The following is a 6,000-nucleotide window of genomic DNA, read 5'->3' as shown; positions in this document are numbered from 1 at the left end:
CTGCGCGTGTGGCCGTTGCACAATGGTAGTGACTGGGCGAAGATTGATGACTGATTTCAGTAGGAATTTTGAAGGTTACAGTTGCTTCACTGCACCAGGGTTAACCATTAATGCACCGAATGTTTAAGCAAATTATTAAAATAGGAGTGATTCAACTCACAAATTGTTGATGCACAAAACAAGGCTTACTCCCGAGTGCGCATCAGTGTGGTGCAAATGTTGATTTCCATTACCTTCCTCATATCGTTTCACCATCAGTAGGCCTGCCAGAGGAGCTAACGAATTTGCCTTCCATAACAACGTCTAAGGTCTGGGATAGTTTAGGCGCTCGTACACACGTGCATGGCAATGGGTCATGTAAACTTCGCCTTGCTGGAATTGTGTTGTAACAGGTATTCATGCAATGTCCTCTGATTGCCATGTAACATTCTAATAACTGCGGAAGAGTTTATAAGTGGATTAACTCTATCATTGACTCCATAGGTAAATATTGCAAGCGAAATATTTCCATCCCATCTGGAGAGTGCACTTTTGGGACCTTATTGGTTGAACTTGTGATTGATGTGGAAAGTTCTTATTGTTTCAGCCACTTGATTATCATCGACCTGTCATGTTGGAACAGACCCTGACACTGTCCCCAAACATTATTTTTGATTCACTTGTAAGACGAGCAGCGAGTCTATCCTCTCATTACATGAGTATCCTGTTATGAACTTTACTTGTTCGGTTAGATTTTTTTCGTAATATTAACTAAAATGTTACCCTTTGTGATAACTGTTGAGTTGGTTCTACCTGAAAATTTGCACCGATAATACCTGAATTATCAACACTCAGCTCCATGATTAGCATCTGTGTTTGTTGTTTCATTGTTAAAAGTTCGTGATTATTTTGTATGTTATACGCCTGATTCAATTCTATATCGACTGCACTGTTCTTCTTCAACTCTATGTAATACAACAAGACCTGCTTGTGCAGAAAAATGCCATTAGCTACTTAATTGGCATATTCCTAAATGTCATTAGCAACCTTGTCCTACTGGTACAGATCTGTGACCTCTGCATTAACAAATGGACATTTTATTTATCAATGTTTAAATGTTAGATACTCACCCCAGAATCCAATTGCAAGGGCGCTGCATTCCTAACGCTGCCAAAATCTTTCTAAAAAACGACAATGACAGATAGTGCGAGTGCTAAAGATTCCTGGTCAGACACATGATGTAAAAAGATGGGAGAATCAAAGTCATTATCTGCAGACGCACGCATTGAGCTGCATGTCAATGACTGTGTTGCCACAGCAAGGTCAACAAATTGAGGTGGGGGAAGGGGCGGGGACTGGTAATGGGGAGAGAGGGATAATGCAATTAAGGACTGGTGGGGATGGAGGCTGTATGGAATGGAGTCGTCTGTCCAGTCGAGTGGTTTGAATCACATTGTGGCAACAACTTGTATTGTATCGTGGGGCGGCACGGTAGCACAGTGGTTAGTACTGCTGCTTCATAGCTCCAGGGATCTGGGTTCGATTCCCGGCTTGAGTCACTGTCTGTGTGGAGTTTGCACATTCTCCTCATGTTTGCGTGGGTTTCCTCCGGGTGCTACGGTTTCCTCCCACAGTCCAAAGATGTGCGGGTTAGGTTGATTGGCCAGGTTAAAAATTGCCCCTTCGAGTCCTGAGATGCGTAGGTTAGAGGGATTAGCGGGTAAATATATGGGGGTAGGGCCTGGGTGGGATTGTGGCCGGTGCAGACTCGATGGGCCGAATGGCCTCCTTCTGCACTGTAGGGTTTCTATTATTTCTAAGTTGGGAAGGTGTCGATTCTGGATGTGATTCCTTGCCCTACCCGTGGAGGCGTTGGTGTCAATGTGGAACGCCGCCCTGATGCAGAGAAATGAAGAATATTGTATCCTCAATTTACCATGTCACAGATTTACAACATTGTAACAATGTACAGCGTCATTTTTCTGCCTTCTCCCCGTACACTTTTACATTGTTTTCTGTCTCCAAATAAATATATAATGCCCATGGGGTATCAGAGTGTTCGGAGGGACACACAGGAAGGTCAGGGAGGTGGTGTAGCTCTGAAATTCAAGGATGACATCAGGACGGTAGCAAGAGATGATGTCGGTTCGACGGAAAAAAACGTTGAATCCATTTGGGTGGAAATTAGAAATTGTAAGGAGAAAAAGTCACTGTTAAGCGGAGTCTGTTGGCGACCAAATAATAACATTACGGAGGGGTGAGAAATAAACAAAGAAATAACTGATGTATGGAAAACTGGTACAGCAATTATTATGGGGCATTTTAATCTGCATGTCAATTGGTCAAACCAGGTCGGACAAGGCAGCCTTGAGGAGGAGTTCATAGAATGTATCCGCAATAGCTTCCTTGAACAGCACGTAATGGAACCGACGACGGAGCAAACTATCCTGGTCCTGTGTAAAGAGACAGGAATAATTACTTATCTTGCATCGAGGGATCCTCTCGGAACAAGCAATCACAGTGCGGCTGAATTTAAAAAGCACATGGAGCGTGAGAAGTTAAAAACCAATACCTGTGTCTTGTGCTGAAACAAAGGAGACTACAAAGGGATGAGGGAGGAGTTGGCTAAGAGCAAAAACTTTATGGTTGGACAATTGAGGAACAGTGGAGGACTTTCAAAGTGATTTTTCACAGTATTCAGCAAAAGTATATACCAGTGATAAGGAAGGACTGCAGAAAAGAGAAATAATCAGCCATGGATATCTAAGGAAATTAAGGAGGATATCAAATTCAAAGAACATGCATACAAAGTGGCAAAGATTAGTGGGAAACTAGAGCGCCAGGAAACCCTTAAAAGGTCAACAGAAAGCCACATAAAAGGTACAAAGAAAAGTAAGATGGATTATGAGAGTAAAATAGCTCAGGTTGTAAAAACGCATAGCCAAAGTTTCTACAAGTATGTTAAACGTAAAAGAGTGGCTAAAGTAAACATTGGTCCTTTAGAGGATGAGGAGGGGGATATAATAACTGGAAGTCAGGAAATGGCTGAGGCATTCAACAGGTATTGTGTGTCGGTCTTCACAGTGGAAAGACGAATGAAATGCCAAATATTGATGACAAGAAGGTTATGGCAGGTGAGGACCTAGAAACTATCATTATTACGAAACAGGTAATGTTGGGCAAGCTAATGGGGCTAAAGGTACACAAGCCTCCTGTCCCTGTTCGAATGCATGCCAGGATATTAGAAGAGATGGCGGAGGAAATAGCACTCGTGGTAAATTACGCAAATTCGCTAGGCTCTGGGGTTTTACCCGCAGATTGTCCAACCATAAATGTGATGTCACTGTTTAAAAGAGGAGGGAGACAAAAGACAGGCAACTAAGTCAGTTAGCTCAACTTCTGCAGTAGGGAGAAAGCTTGAATCTATCATCAATGAAGAAATAGCGAGACATCTGGATATAAATTGTCCCATTGGTAAGACGCAGAATTGGTTCATAAAGGGCAGATCTGCTTGACTAAAAGGTAGTGTTGGGCAAGTTAATGGGGGCTAAAGGTAGACATAGAACATAGAACAGTACAGCACAGAACAGGCCCTTCGTCCCACGATGTTATGCCGAGCTTTATCTGAAACCAAGATCAAGCTATCCCCCTCCCTATCATCCTGGTGTGCTCCATGTGCCTATCCAATAACCGCTTAAATGTTTCGAAAGTGTCTGACTCCACTATCACTGCAGGCAGTCCATTCCACACCCCAACCACTCTCTGCGTAAAGCACCCACCTCTGATATCCTTCCTGTATCTCCCACCACGAACCCTATAGTTATGCCCCCTTGTAATAGCTCCATCCACCCGAGGAAATAGTCTTTGAACGTTCACTCTATCTATCCCCTTCATCATTTTATAAACCTCTATTAAGTCTCCCCTCAGCCTCCTCTGCTCCAGAGAGAACAGCCCTAGCTCCCTCAACCTTTCCTCATAAGACCTACCCTCCAAACCAGGCAGCATCCTGGTAAATCTCCTCTGCACTCTTTCCGGCGCTTCCACATCTAGACAAGTCTCCTGGTCCTGATGGAATGCATGCCAGGGTACTAAAAGAGATGGCGGGAGAAATAGCAAATGCACTAGTGGTAATTTACCAAAATTCTCTGGACTCTCGGTGTAGTTCACGCAGATTGGAAAACAGCAAATGTGACGCCACTGTTTAAAAAAGGAGGTAGACAAAAGGCAGGTAACTATAGGCCGGTTAACTTAACTTCTGTAGTAGGGAAAATGCTTGACTCTATCATGAAGGAAGAAATAGCGAGACATCTGGATATAAATTGTCCCATTGGTAAGACGCAGCATGGGTTCATAAAGGGCAGGTCATGTTTGACTAATTTGGTGGAATTCTTTGAGAACCTGCCATTTGCAGTGGGCAATGGGGAAGTTGTGGATGTGGTGCACCTTGATTTCCAGAAGGCATTTGACATATTGCCGCACCAAAGGCTGCTGCATAAGATAAAGATGCATGGTGTTATGGGTAATGTATTAGCATGAATAGAGGATTGGTTAATTAACAGAAAGCAATGAGTGGGGGTAAATGGGCGTTTTTCTGGTTGGCGATCAATGACTAGTAGTGTGCCTCAGGGATCAGTGTTGGGACTGCAATTGTTTAATATTTACATAGATGATTTGAAGTTGGGGACCAAGTGTAGTGTGTATGATTCGCAGATGACACTAAGATGAGTGGCAGAGCACAAATTGTGCAGAGAACGCTGAAAATCTGCAAAGGGATATTGATAGTTTAAGTGAGTGGGCAACGGTTTGGCAGATGGAGTGCAATGTTGGTAAACGTGAGGTCATCCATTTTGGTAGGAATAAGAGCAAAATGGACTATTATTTAAATGGTAAAAAAATGCAGCATGCTTCTGTGCAGAGGCACCAGGGTGCTCTTATGCATGAATCACAAAAAGTTGTTTTGCAGGTGCAGCAGGTAATTAAGAAGGCAATTGGAATTTTGTCCTTCATTTCTAGAGGGATGGAGTTTAAAAGCAACGAGATTATTTTGCGGCTGTATAATGTACTGGTAAGCCACGCCTAGAGTTTGGGTCTCCTTACTTGAGAAAAGATAACCTGGCACTGGAGGAGGTGCAGAGGAGATTCACTCGGTTGATTCAGGAGTTGATAGGGTTGACTTATGAGGAGAGATTGAGTAGACTGGAGCTATACTCATTGGAATTCAGAAGAATGAGGGGAGATCTTATAGAAACATATAAGATTATGAATGGAGTAGATAATATAGAAGCAGGGAAGTTGTTTCCACTGGCCGGTGAAACACGATTTCGGGGGCATGGCTTCAAAATAAAGGGGAGCAGATTTAGGACTGAGTTGAGGAGAAGCTTCTTCACGCAAAGGGTTGTGAATCTGTGGAGTTCCGTGCCCAGTGAAGCACTTGAGGTTACTTCATTGAATGTTTTTGAAGGCAAGGATAGATAATTTTTTGAACTGTAAAGGAATTAAGGGCTATGGTAATTGGGTAGGTAAGTGGAGCTGAGTCCACGAAAAGATCAGACATGATCTTATTGAATGGTGGAGCAGGCTCGAGTAGCCAGATGGCCTACTCCTGCTCCTAGTTCTTATGTTCTTATGTTCAGCCTTTGTGTCTCCAGGGCGAGACAACCTCTCCAATATATTTTTGTATTTTATGACATTCGGCGCATTTGTTCCATGATTTGCACATTCCGATTTCTTACTGGACGCTATTAGCACCATTCTCATCTTTTATCAGCAACACTTAAACCCCCTTTGTCTTCTTGTCTATGACTTACTGGTCAATTACACCAAACCCCTGTCAGCTCACCAACTCCCTGCTACCTGATCGTTACAGTATGGGTCTCGACTCATTTTCACTGCCTTTAGCTCGGAGGAAGGGTCATTAAAAAAAAAAAGTTAACTCCATTGTCTCTCCACTGATGCTGTTAGACCTGCTGAGATTTTGCAGCATTTTTGTTTGGTGTCCGCACTGTCCACATCATTGAAGTT

The sequence above is a fragment of the Mustelus asterias genome, chromosome 5 (genome assembly GCF_964213995.1).
Source record: "Mustelus asterias chromosome 5, sMusAst1.hap1.1, whole genome shotgun sequence".
NCBI lineage: Eukaryota > Metazoa > Chordata > Chondrichthyes > Carcharhiniformes > Triakidae > Mustelus > Mustelus asterias.
Note: the sequence above shows the minus strand (reverse complement) of the source record.